The sequence below is a fragment of the Periplaneta americana genome, chromosome 15 (genome assembly GCF_040183065.1).
Source record: "Periplaneta americana isolate PAMFEO1 chromosome 15, P.americana_PAMFEO1_priV1, whole genome shotgun sequence".
NCBI lineage: Eukaryota > Metazoa > Arthropoda > Insecta > Blattodea > Blattidae > Periplaneta > Periplaneta americana.
In genome coordinates this window covers 179,926,088-179,941,838 of record NC_091131.1, presented here as the reverse complement: position 1 = coordinate 179,941,838, position 15,751 = coordinate 179,926,088, and positions in this window count along the sequence as shown.

Genomic DNA, 15,751 nt, shown 5'->3' with positions numbered 1-15,751 from the left:
ACTAGAAATGAAAACTAAGGCTCTTAACATTTATTTACAGAGCCCAAGTTCCTATAGGATGATTAGGAAGTTATTAAATTTCCCTTCAAAGCCTCCATTGCTTAGAGTATTGCAAAAGTAATAATAATAATAATAATAATAATAATAATAATAATAATAATAATAATAATAATAATAATAATTTATTTATTTAATCTGGCAGAGCTAAGGCCAGTAGGCCTTCTCTTCCGCCCAGCCAGACTCTAATTCTAATGGAATACAATTGCTTACATAGTTATTACATTAATATCTAGACCATAAAACAACATGAAAGTAAATAATTAAAGTTGGATAAGTAATGTTAGTGTGACAATAATAAACATTGGTAAGAAATAGTTATAATAATAATAGTAATAATAATAATAATAATAATAATAATAATAATAATAATAATAATAGTAATAATAATAATAATAATAATAATAATAATAATAATAATGAGATAATTTAGATATTTATTTGTGATATATATATAACCATTAAACATTGAGAAACCTGAAACAGCTATTATTGTTAACAAGATTTGTTAGCCTATTCTTAAATTGGTTTGATGTCTGACAGTCCCTGACATTACTCGGTAGGGAATTCCAAAGCCGAGGAAGAGCCACAGTGAAAGAAGATGAATATGAGTATGTTCGGTGGGAGGGAATGGATAATATTGAGGAGTATTGTGATCGTGTGTCTAAGTTATGATGGGTGGATAAATTCTGAAAACGAGGCGCAAGATAGACAGGAGTGGAGAAATGCAATATGTGAAAGAGAAGGGAAAGACAGTGGATTTTCCTACGATCTTCTAGACGGAGCCAGGACAACATTTCGAGGGATGGTGTTATGTGATCAGCCCAGCGAATATTACAGACGAAACGGACGCACATATTATGAACACGTTGTAGTCTCTGCGCCGAAGTAACGCTTAGGTCAGTAAATAGAATATCACAGTAATTGAAGTGGGGTATCACGAGTGTTTGCATTAACATTTTTTTCATGGAAAAGGGTAGAAAATTCTTCAATCGCCTACACGAGTGGATTAATGAGAATACTTTTTTGCAGGTTTCTGAAACTTTAATGTTCAAATTTAAACTTTTATCCACATAAACACCTAGATTCTTTACTGATTCACTGAACGGAATTTCGGTGCCGAATATTTTAATTGGGGACAAATTTGGTATGGTAATAGTGCTTAACAAACGTGAATGGCCCACATTAATTGACTATGATTTTTCTGGATTTAGTTTAAGTCGGAATTTCCGTGTCCATGTCCAGATTGAGTCCAGATCGTCATTAATTTTAGTTACCACTGATGTTGGTTTTAGTGATAAACTATTTGACATACTAAGGAATGCCAGTAGTAAGATAACTGAGACTGACAAACTGTGTTGCCTTATGTGGGATGAAATGTCTTTAAAAGCAAACTTGTGCTACAATAGTAATGAAGACATCGTAGATGGCTTTGAGAGGTATTCTGGCAATTATTCATCAGATAGAATTGCCAACCAAGGTCTTGTGTTTATGGTTAGAGATATTTGAAATAATTACAAACAAGTTCTGGGCTATTTCTTAGCACATTCAAGCACCCCTAGCAATGCACGAGTTGAACTCATTGTCAAAGCAATAGAGAAGCTGAGAAGCATTGGTTTAAAAGTAGTAGCTACTATTTGTGACCAGAGCTCTAACAATCAAAAGGCGTATCATTTATTGGGAGTTACTACAGATCAGCCCTCCTTTACAGTAAATGACAGGAAAATTGTGGCATTTTTTGACAGTCCACACTTGATTAAAAGTACACGAAACATGTTCAAAAAGTATTCTGCTAAGTTTTACGATAATTACACTGCAAAATGGGAGCACACTGTGCAGTTATATAACTCAGATAAAGATAATGAGTTTCGTGTGACTAAACTAACTGATAAAGATGTTTATGTGTCTGGTTTCAGAGTTGTGAGGGTGCGCACAGCAGCAAGAGTTTTAAGTCATTCGGTTGCTGCAGCCATTCTCACGATGTCATCTTTTGGGATGCTTGAAGGAGGAGTACACACTGGAAAATTCGTAGGTTATGTGGATAAAGCTTTTGATTCATTAAATGGCAGAGTGATGACTGACAATACGAAGCCATTACGTGGTGCAGTGAAGGAAGGTACCAGCCACCATCAAGTCTGGGAGGAAATGGCGAGTTTTTTTCAGTCTGTCCAATTTATAAATACTGAAGGAAAGAGAGTATACATGCACCATCCACATATGGTTGGGTACAAAATTTTTATTCTGCAAAATTGTTGTGGGAAGTTGCTAAGAAAGAGAGCATGCACTCACTTTTGATGGGGAGGATAAACCAAAATTGTTTGGAAAATACATTTTGTATAATCAGTAGGAAAGGTGGTAACAGAGACAACCCTTCGTGTAACGACTTCTGTTATGCTTTCCGAGCAGTTGCTGCCCAGAATATGCTAATATGTAGTGACAAGGGAAATTGTGAAATTGACTATGATGTTGTCCTAGCATCTATAGGGTCAACAGGTACTAGTTATGAGACGGTGGTTAACCCACCAAACTCTGAGGTGAATCAGTTCATTGAACACAGTTGTAATTTCTCTGATCTGAGTAATGATCTTGTTAACAGCAATGCTATGTTTTACGTTGCTGGTTATCTTGCCAAAAAGCTTTGTTCTGCAAAACAGTGCTGTAATTACTGTTGCACAGCTGTTCTTGACTCTGAAAAAGTTCTCCCAGGTGGCATAACATTTCCTATTTTTAAGGAATATGAACAAGTTACGAATGGTCTCCAATATCCTTCAGCGAATTTACTTAAATGTGTTGAAGATATGACACATAAGTTTGATAATAACTTTGGAAACCTGATTTCTAAGCTTGATGTAGTACAGAGATTTACTAGCCTCATTCTGGATGAAGTTTGTTTTGATTTCCTTGCACCTACTTGTAATTCTGATTGTAAAATATATTTGGTTTCATTGTTCACAAGAGTGCTGATTCATGCAAGATTACGGAGAATGAATGAAAAGCTCTCAAATGATGATAACAGAAAGGAAGAAAAGAAAATGAAAAAAGTCCTGCAGCAATAAAATGGAGTTTTATGTAATATAATTTCAGATTATATTTATGCTATTTAATGTTAGCAATTTATTGGTACAAGATGATTTTTGTTTTCTTATTTTTTTGACATTATCAGAAGACATATTTCCATTCAGTTTTGTGAGTCTTGCATTGATTTAACATTATAGTGAGAAAAAAAATAATTTTTGCACTCAAAGTTACAGTGTGAAAGAAAATCAAAATTAACACTATTATGAATCAAGCTCATTAAATTGCTTTAGATCATTCTCTGACAGCAGATTTTCTAAGCTGTTATGAAACATTTTGGTCATCAGTGTTACACATTCTAATAAATGCGCTGATGGCAACTGAGGATCTTCGTTTACGTTTTCATATTCTTTGAACATGAATGTTATGCCCTCTTGTAAGTATTTCTCATTGTCTGCAAGAGCTGTACAACAATAAACACACTGTTTAGCATCACATGCCTTCTTAGCAATATAACCAAGAATACATTATAATGCATTTTGCATTCACGAGCTCATTACCAACAACAGAGAAATTAAAAGATTCCCTCACCAGCTATTAACAATTGCATTTGTTACTACAACATAACATTATTTTCAGCAGCAATGCTCGATTACTGTTCTGAATATCATTGCAGGAAGAGTTATCTGGCTTGTTCTACTATCCTTATTTCTGATTATACAAAAGTAAATCTGTAAATAATCTTGATTAATACTCCAAAATAAATTTCAAATATAAATGATACTTGGGAGGAAATTAAACACAGACTAAATATGGGAAATGCCAGTTATTATTCAGTTGAGAAGCTTTTATCATCCAGTCTGCTGTCAAAAAATCTGAAAGAATTTATAAAACAGTTATATTATCGGTTGTTCTTTATGGTTCTGAAACTTGGACTCTCACTATGAGAGAGGAACATAGGTTAAGGGTATTTGAGAATAAGGTGCTTAGGAAAATATTTGGGGGTAAGAGGGATGAAGTTACAGGAGAATGGAGAAAGTTACACAACACAGAACTGCACGCATTGTATTCTTCACCTTACATAATTAGGAACATTAAATCCAGACGTTTGAGATGGGCAGGGCATGTAGCACATATGGGCGAATCCAGAAATGCATGGAGAGTGTTAGTTGGGCGGCCGAAGGGAAAAAGACCTTTGGGGAGGCCGAGACGTAGATGGGAAGATAATATTAAAATGGATTTGAGGGAAGTGGGATATGATGATATAGAATGGATTAATCTTACTCAGGATAGGGACCAATGGCGGGCTTATGTGAGGGCGGCAATGAACCTCCAGGTTTGTTAAAAGCCAGTAAGTAAATAATATTCCAAATTAAGAGTGAATGCATATCAGTGTAAATTTTTAACAACTTCCCATAGTAATTTTGCTCCATTTAAGTCATAAATCCAACCAGATGTGGATGGCATATGCACAGTTTGTCACTATTTATAAATTTGACAGTACTAAAAATTCAACATTTCATCCCAGGTGAATACATGCATAGACTTTCCTTTCACTGCCACACATATTGTCTTCCTATTCTCGAAAACTGTACTTCCATTCAGTGAATCAAATGTCTTGTCCATGTTGCACTGCATGTACTGCCATTGCTGACAAGCAAGAAATGTCTGCAGCTACTGCATGGCTTAATGTCCGTCCTGCAGTTCTTACTCTCATCAGTCTCAATCCACTTGCATACACATGTTTATCATTAACTGAAACTGGTTATCTTTATCAAATTTGTATACTACAGACCTATATGTTTCCATTTTGCTATTTTAGTCTTGAACTATTGCATTATACTTTTTCGACATATTTCGTGTACATTTTAAGAGATGGTTTGTGTGGAAAAAATTCAACAATTATCTGGCCATTTGCTGAATAAAATGTTTGATCTGGCTTTACCCCAAGCAAGATGTAAGCTTTTTGATTATTAAGCCTATGCTCATATACAGTTGCTATTACCTTAAGGCCAACATTCTGTAATGTCTGAATTGCATTGAAAATAAAGCCTACTAGATATGTATCAGGAGTACCGGAATTTGTTAAAAAGTAATTCTGTACCTGTTTGTAATTATGACAAAGACGTAAACACACACAAGCACCAATGACATTGTAGTTACTTACCTAGACACACAGCGAGCGCTGCTGTGCTGTACAAAATTGAAACCCTTCACACATCGTCATTATTGTGGCAACTTGTGGCATTTAGCACGTGGGTGTGATAGTGATTTCTAGTGTATCCAGTGTTTATTTGATGATATATCATAATGGTGCATTCTTGTGCGGCTTTTAACTGCACAAATCGCTTCAAGAAAGACTCCAGTATCACTTTTCATAGGTAAATACCAATATTTAATTGTATATAATAGTTTAACATTGAATTAATGCAGGCAGTAAACAGCACTTCCATATAGATTGAATTATTCTATCAGCATGTGGCAAGACAAATAATTTAACATTAAAACTATTTCGACGAACGTATTGGTAGTAATTATTTTTAAATATGACACTTAAGAGTATCATAATAATAAAATACGTGTTATTTCCAGCTTTCCTCTCAAAAAAGCAGAACTGGCTGTCTGCCATTAAAAGAGATAATTTTATTCCAACAAAGTATCATAAACTGTGTTCAGAACATTTCACAGAAGATTGCTTCTGGAAAACGCATTTAAAAAAAACTTTGAAAGATGATGCAGTTCCATCTCTCTTTAACTTTCCAAAACATCTTATGAAAGTAGGTTCGTTGTTTAATCAAGTTCACTTTACATAGGCCTAATTTTCATTGACCTGAACTACATCCATTAAAAGTATTTGATAGCATATCGTGTCTTCATGGTAAAATATTACTTTCTAGGTCGAAATACCACCCAGGAGGATTTTGAATAGAAGTATTGAATTCTCAGAACCAGATAATGTAACTGCTATCACCAACTGTTCACACGCCCCTGATAATATTAGTTTGGAACACAATTATACACTCAGTCCGAAGAAAAGATTGAGATTAATAGAAGACGAATTACAGAAAAAGAATGAACGGATTAGAAGTTTGAAGAAAGAAAACCTAGCTTCTAAACGAAAATGTGACAGAAATGCAATTATAATATCTAACTTAAAAAGCTTGACGAAAGAACTGAAGGAAAAAAACCTGATTAATGGAAATTTGCATGATATTGTAAACAACAATTTTTCAGATCTCATGCTTGATTTGATACAGACAGCTACAATATCCCCTAATTCAGAGTACCCAGACAGTTTAAAAAAATTTGCTCTTACAATGCATTTTTATTCACCGAGTGCTTATCAGTACCTTAGGAAGTGTCTGAATATGTCTTTACCACATGTAAATACCTTAAGAAAGTGGCATAATTCAGTTGATGGAAGTCCTGGTTTCACTCCTGAAGCTTTCCTGGCATTAGAGAAACGTGTATCACTTTCAAGATATCCTATTTATGCCAGTGTAACATTTGACGAAATGTCCATAAAAAAAAGCCATTGATTCACGGGATATGTGGATTTAGGTGCTGGTATATGTCTGAGGAAGCCAAGAAGTACTTGTTATTATGGTAGTTGCTATAAATGCTTCCTGGAAGATTCCAGTCGCTTACTTCTTAATCAATGGAATGTCAGCTGATGTAAAAGGCAACATAATCAGTGAATGTATAAGCCGCTTACAAGCTATTGAAGTAAATGTTGTATCTGTCACATGTGACGGTCTGTCCAGTAACATAGTCATGGGTAATAAATTAGGTTGCAATTTCAGTGCTGAGGAGCTAAATACAGCATTTAGTATAGGAGACCATGATATACAGATTATGTTCGATGCTTGTCACATACTGAAATTAATGGGAAATTTATTTGGGGAAATGAAAATTCTGAAAGATCATAACAACAGAATCATTGACTGGAAGTACATACAGGCACTTGAAGAAATTCAGAATACTGAATCATTAGTCCTGGCCAACAAAATTACAAAGCACCACATTCAATACAAACAACAGAAAATGAAAGTCAGTTTAGCAGCACAAGTTTTAAGTTCTTCTGTTGGCAATGCATTGTTATTTTTGTGTTGTGATATAAAACTTAAAGAATTTGAGGGTGCAGAAGCAACTGCTGAGTTCTGTTTGTTTATTGATAAGCTCGTTGATGTTTTTAATTCAAAGAACCCACTTGCAAAGGGTTACAAAAGTGTATTTTCTAAAGCAAACAAGAATGTATTGTTGAATTTCTTAGACTAAGCTGAATCATATTTGCTTGGCCTAAAAATAGTGATGACAGACCTATTTATCAGACACCTAGGAAGATGGCTATCATTGGCTTCTTGTCTCTGTGTAGGGGTATGAGAAATATTTTTTATGAATTGATTGAGTCAGAAAAGCTGAATTATCTTGCAACATACAAGTTTAGCCAAGATCACATTGAACTTGTTTTCAATATGATTAGGAGTAGACTAGGATATAACAATAATCCATCTTCCCAGCAGTTCAAGGCAGCCTACAAGAACTTATTAGTTGCTAATGAAGTGAAATGTAAACGCACAGGCAATTGCACAGAAACTGGTTTCACAAAGTTGTTGTCCTGGGACATAAAAAAATTTCAGCCGATACATGATCCCCAATGTTTTGAAAATCAGAGACATTTGGATACAATGGAAAGTCCCACTGTAGATTATGTATATAGTCCACTATTCTTTTCATCTTGTCAAATATCTGAATATTGCAGGGTTTGTTGTGAAACAAATAAGTAAAAAGATGCTCTGTGACAAATGTGAAGAATCTCTCTATGGAGACAACTCCGGCAGTAATTTGACACTTTTGCTGAGAAAAAATAATGGAGGTCTTGTGATTCCATCTGATGATATAGTAAGGGTATGTAGGCTGTGTGAATCTACAATTAGACTGTTGCTGAAGCAAAACAATGGTGTGCCACCCAAAGGCCCAGTATCTTGTATTGTAAGAAAGGAGGTAATGAAACACCTCAATCTGTCCAACATGTTTTGCATCTACATGACCATGCATTAGAAAACGAGTTTCCAGAAAATCATATCCTGAGAATTGTTAAGTTGACCATTGACATGTACATCAAGATTAGGTGTCACTATACTGCAAAGAGTTATAATGTGAGCCTGCACAAGAAAGTTGTTAGACAGTATTTAGCTAAATCCATCTTCTTTATGAATCAGTAGGTAAGATATTTCTTTCTGATTTAAGTAATAAATAATAATAATAATAATAATAATAATAATAATAATAATAATAATAATAATAATAATAATAATAATAATAATAATAATAATAATAATAATAATAATAATAATAATAATAATAATAATAATAATAATAATAATAATAATAATAATAATAATAATAATAATAATAATAATAATAATAATAATAATAATAATAATAATAATAATAATAATAATAATAATAATAATAATAATAATAATAATAATAATAATAATAATAATAATAATAATAATAATAATAATAATAATAATAATAATAATAATAATAATAATAATAATAATAATAATAATAATAATAATAATAATAATAATAATAATAATAATAATAATAATAATAATAATAATAATAATAATAATAATAATAATAATAATAATAATAATAATAATAATAATAATAATAATAATAATAATAATAATAATAATAATAATAATAATAATAATAATAATAATAATAATAATAATAATAATAATAATAATAATAATAATAATAATAATAATAATAATAATAATAATAATAATAATAATAATAATAATAATAATAATAATAATAATAATAATAATAATAATAATAATAATAATAATAATAATAATAATAATAATAATAATAATAATAATAATAATAATAATAATAATAATAATAATAATAATAATAATAATAATAATAATAATAATAATTATTATTATTATTATTATTATTATTATTATTATTATTATTATTATTATTATTATTATTATTATTATTATTATTATTATTATTATTATTATTATTATTATTATTATTATTATTATTATTATTATTATTATTATTATTATTATTATTATTATTATTATTATTATTATTATTATTATTATTATTATTATTATTATTATTATTATTATTATTATTATTATTATTATTATTATTATTATTATTATTATTATTATTATTATTATTATTATTATTATTATTATTATTATTATTATTATTATTATTATTATTATTATTATTATTATTATTATTATTATTATTATTATTATTATTATTATTATTATTATTATTATTATTATTATTATTATTATTATTATTATTATTATTATTATTATTATTATTATTATTATTATTATTATTATTATTATTATTATTATTATTATTATTATTATTATTATTATTATTATTATTATTATTATTATTATTATTATTATTATTATTATTATTATTATTATTATTATTATTATTATTATTATTATTATTATTATTATTATTATTATTATTATTATTATTATTATTATTATTATTATTATTATTATTATTATTATTATTATTATTATTATTATTATTATTATTATTATTATTATTATTATTATTATTATTATTATTATTATTATTATTATTATTATTATTATTATTATTATTATTATTATTATTATTATTATTATTATTATTATTATTATTATTATTATTATTATTATTATTATTATTATTATTATTATTATTATTATTATTATTATTATTATTATTATTATTATTATTATTATTATTATTATTATTATTATTATTATTATTATTATTATTATTATTATTATTATTATTATTATTATTATTATTATTATTATTATTATTATTATTATTATTATTATTATTATTATTATTATTATTATTATTATTATTATTATTATTATTATTATTATTATTATTATTATTATTATTATTATTATTATTATTATTATTATTATTATTATTATTATTATTATTATTATTATTATTATTATTATTATTATTATTATTATTATTATTATTATTATTATTATTATTATTATTATTATTATTATTATTATTATTATTATTATTATTATTATTATTATTATTATTATTATTATTATTATTATTATTATTATTATTATTATTATTATTATTATTATTATTATTATTATTATTATTATTATTATTATTATTATTATTGGAATTCCAATTTAATATATTCTGAAGTAAGATTGAGTGAATTAGCTGTACTCAACAGAATACACTTCCGACATTTTTCGAAGACAAACAGTAATCCAGTAATCTTCTTCCAAATGCCTTGATATGGTAGTGTGGCCCAAAAAAACTTAGCTTTCAAAAATTCATATCCCCACAAGGGGATTAATGTATAAAACAACCACAAAAAATTCATTAAAAAAATATTACCATTTACATGTCGCTCCAGGGCTGAGAGTTTATAATTTGTAACATAGTAAAACAAAAAGTCAGAGCAGCTTTTGAAGGAGTAGAGAACTCCTATCGGTGTTTGGATAAAAGTTGAAGAAGAAACTGTTTCTGCTCTTCATCTTCGTCAATGTCTCATTGTACGTACTTTTGGATTAGGTTGATAGTGCGTTATGCCATGTTATTTACTACTTTCGTCTAAGAGGAGTGATCACGAAGTTCCTTGAAAACACACTGTAGGAGTTCTCTGAAGGAAAGATTGAGATTTGACTCTTCCTCTGTCAATGTTAAAATAAATAACTGGTTTTTAATGTCGCAGAATTCTCCAATTTCAGATCTTCCGATTCATCCATAATCTCTTGTCATCCAGATTTCTGAGGATGCTACAAAAGTTTGTCACCATATTTTCCTTTTTTTTGCCAGCTAAACGATGAATTGAGTTGGCAACAAATCACATTATCTAAAGCCTGTTTAGTAAATAATGATGATGATGATGATGATGATGATGATGATGATGATGATGATGATGATGATGATTTTTCTTTTTCTTTGTGGTTACTCGGTCATCAAAAAAGGGCTAGGGCAACCAGATGCTCAGAAGAAACCAAAGATGTTGACAAAAGGCCATAATAGCTTGTGCTTTCTTAGCTACAGTTTGGTTGGAATAATTCTTATGGAGTATAAGAAGCTTGATGTCATTACAAGGACTTTGAATACCAAGAGATGCTTCGTTCCAGCTATAAATACTGCTCCACGATCTGGAAGACTGACTCTATCCAAAGCACTGACTACTTTAGGTGATTCGAATATGTTTTTAGGGACACTAGACTAGACAGCATTTCGGAAGGCAGTTAGCTTCTATATGCGCCATAGCATTTCTGGTATGTGACGTCACAAGCTTGTACAGTAGAACCAATCAGAATCAGTCTATAACAAGCACTTCCCGAGTTCGTTTGTTCACGTGCGAGTGTTTCAATACATTGAATAAGTAAAACTAACATTTACTGTGTGTATGTAAGGTAAATAAATGGAAGAAGAGATTGTAAAAAGACAAGTACTACACAAGCAGGAGCGGAAAATGTGTTTAAGGTGTATAATTATTTTAAAAACGTTAACAAGCAGAACTCTGCCAGCCATCTTGATGCTGGAATTGAGAACCGTGCAAATAATATTGTTAGTGAACGAAAGAGGCTTTGCTTGGTGCCATGCTCACAGTAATCAACGGCTAAGGTCATTATTGTCTTTTGATAATTTAAATTCTCTCCTGCACTATTTGTATTGCACGTGCTCGTGAAGTACGATGTGACTCTGCTTGTGTATAGATAAAAGTACCACTACATAGGATGTAAACAGTTACTATACCTTTGTAGTTTTCGAATTGGTAGCAATACAATGCATATCCCAGCTGTTTCATCCTCCGACAACTCTCCCGCATGACCCTCGCCTACCACCAGGTCTGACGTACCAGCTATCCCAGTCCACCAAGAAGTTGCTCAAGGTCTGGGTGGCAGCGTCCACCATCAGCTTGTCATGTCGAGCTAAAAGGCAGAAAGTTCTGAGTTGAATTCTTCGTAACACACTGATTGCCAACTATAAAGAGGATAAATAGGTACTGTCCAGCCAAATGGTTATGTCACATCCCGATTTTTCCCACTCGTTTCTCTTGTGAATATATAATTTATTAAAGTAATAATTATAGGATGGATAGAATTCTGAAAAAAAAAAAAACTTCATTTTTTTATATTCGTGTGGAGTAGGTGGCACATAGGTAGGTATGGGGTAATTTTGATTGTGCTACGAAAGCCCCTAGGGTCTTGGTGTCTCTGAGTGAAAATATGTCTAGCAGAGCTCACATTTGACGTGAACGATAAATTGCGTGTGAAGATTATTTTATGTGCTGTGCACTTATCTATGGAAGAAGGTAAGACGGTAGGCCCTATCCCGTCAATATTAAAACAAGAAAATCTGAAATCCATTTTCTCAGGAAATACTTAATGGATTTTAATGACATTTTTACTGTATATTTTATGGTGCTTTTAAAGACCACTGCACCTCAGTGAAACTTGTATCTACATACTAAGGTCCTATAGAATTTTTTCCCCACATGTCACAATTTTTTTGGAAAAAAAAAAAAACCACTTAAACAATATCTTAATTGGGGATCTATGCAAGTGATCATGATCGGAGGTTCCATAGCTTTAGTACAACTAGTTGTACTTACTATCTGTAAAAATTTCATGCAAATATCTCTAATAGTTTCTGAGAAAATGGGGCAAATGTTTGAAAATTTTAATTTTCGAGAAAACAAGGTTTAAAGTTTACATGCATAAAAAAACTTACAATTTTTTGCTTGAAGGGTGAGTAGAAGCAGCCTGCTCCATAATCAGGGTCTTCATCATCTTGTAGGCCAGCCAGATCCTTCTTGCCTCCTTAGACTGTGCAAAGCAGCGTATTCTGGCTTGGTAATACGTAACGTGTCAAGTTCCTTAGTTCCTGCTGACATACCTAACTCTTGGAGCACTTTGAATCCTGCAATATTGCCATTATTCCATGTTATCACAGCATCTGGCACACCTATTTGAAGAGTCTTGAAGCCAACAAAGACAGTTATAGGAATTCGAATGCAGATGGTATTATTGAAAGCTTCATCCACATTCTGCATTTTGCCATGGAGACATTTCTTCAACAATTCAGGATGAGCAAGATCTTTGTAAATTGGTCTGATTTCTTGCATAACTGCGTCAGGGATGGAATGTTTATGGTTGAATTTGTCGAGGGTGCCAGCTGCTTCTGCCTTTCTGTGTTAGGTGGCCGAGGACACAGTGCATGAATTGGCTTCACATCAGTGGATATGAGGGTAGAAGGTGGCCCAAACTGCTTGCTTCATTGCACCCAAGTCTCCAGAACTTTCCATAATTGCATTTCTATAATAATTCTGGAGTTCTTCAATAATTTTGTCGGTTAGTCGACATTTCAAAGACTTGCCATCAGAAAGTTTTTGTCTACCAAGTTTATTCTTCAAGTTTCGAAGATGTGTACCCATCCTCTTTTTCACATGAGCTACACATTCTAACTTCTTTATGGGGGACACTGTACGGATTGCTTTGGCAAACAGCATTGAAGGCTTTACTATCACAATTGCCTAGATATTTGGTGCATCTTTCACCTCGTTCTGCCTCAGACCTATTGAAAATAGCTACTTCCATGCCCCCACTAGAACCTTAATAATTTTTCAGACATGCAGGTTCATTTGTTCATTCTTACCTACCATTGTGCACCCATGGCAGTATTTAGTGTGAACTTGAAAATCCACCACCTTTCCCATGTCGACACTCGTTGCTGTTGAACAACCATTTTTTGAAGTGTGTCCCCTTTTCTGTCAGCTTCCATTAAATGCAATGGCAATCTCCTTGTCAGTTTCACTTATTTCTGCTGCTTCTAAAGCAGCAGATTTCATTGAATTCTCTGCTATTGTACTGATCCCATTTAAGGGAAAGAACAGGTGAAAAATGTGGAAAAATGGAAAAAAATACAAATTTTTGTTTTTATGTTCATAATTTTATTTAAACCTTCTACTTTCATAATATGGCCTCATTTTTTATTTGGGAGCCCTTTAAACCGTGTCACATGACGTTTAAATGTCTGCTTGCACGTGCTTCGTTGCCCTTTAAACGAGCTGTCAGCTCTAAAGTTTATGTTGAGCTTTGTAATTTGAATAAAGCGGGCGTTTTTTTTCTGGTGTGTATCTAGTGAAATTAAGTTTGTTGTCACTCCTGAATATACTATCAGCTTGCCTGTCAGCCCTGCAAATACTTCGTTTTGAAACTGAACGGCAAAATATTGTTTGTGGACCGTTTCTTCTCGAGTTTGTGCGTTTGTACGTGAATATTCATACTTGTTTTGCTGATTTCGTGTTATTTAGGATGTTATTAAAGTTTTACACTAATTTTGTATTCAATTAGTTGTATATATTAGTGTGAATAAGTTAGTATAAGTGCATTAGGTTAGGAATCGTCACAATAACATTCAAGACCACGTGTATAACTCAACATTTAGCATTTTAGGCATAGTTTTAGTTTTCTAAACATGAATAGACTAAGTGACATTCATAATAAGGGCAAGAAACGATCAAAATATGCTAATAGGGCTAAAAATTTAGCAAATATAAGGTGGAAGAATGCCAAAACTATTGTGGAATGTGTGCAACAAGAAAATGTGTTAGGCCTAGTTGGTGATAATGAAGATCAAGTGTCAAAAGAAACAAATAATAAACAAAGTGCTAGTGAGATAAAGTTGATAAAATATGGCAACTTGCAGGAGAATTCAAATATAAGTGCCCCCCAGTGTAGTGAAGACTACACATTAGTGCATGTAAGTTTGTGGAGTGAACTGTATAAAGGAGTAAAATGTGGTGAATGTGGAATGGATAGTGCAAAAGCTGAGCTTACTGAACCATCAGGCTTTGCATTTAAAGTGATAGTGAAGTGTTATAATTGCAACACAGTGTTGAATGAAATGTATACAAGCCCTAAGGTAGGTAACACTGAGTCAACTCGACCTCCCTTCGATGTAAATAGGAGAATGGTCAACGCCTTTGTTACCATGGGAAAAGGACACTCTGCTATGGAACAACATTGTATGGCTATGGGTATGGCAGGTTTGAGCTCACCATCCTTCAACTCTCACCTGATAAAACTGACGGAAGAAAACAAACTTGTTAGACAACATGTGTTGAGAAATGCTCACTCTGCAGTTAGACGAGCTCACATGGAAGTGGACAGTTCTATTAGTGATAGTGATGTTATAAATATTGGTGTGTCATACGATGGCACATGGATGAAGCGTGGACATACATCAAAGTATGGTTTAGGTTTAGTCATAGATATTTTAACAGGGCTAGTGTTAGATTTTGAAATGTCAAAATATTGCAGTACTTGTGAAAAGACAGAAAAAAAAATGGATGTTGCAAGTGACGAATATAAACAGTGGTATCAAAGTCACAAAGATGCTGGTGTTTGTGAGAAAAATTTTGATGGATCTTCAAATGCCATGGAGATGAAAGCTGCAGAAATTCTCTGGACCCGGTCCATTAGGTTGTGTAATATGAGGTACACAACCTTATTGTCTGACGGGGATGCAAAAACACACCATCACCTTCAGCAGCTTCAAGTTTATGGTGAAGGCATTGACATTAGAAAAGAAGAATGTG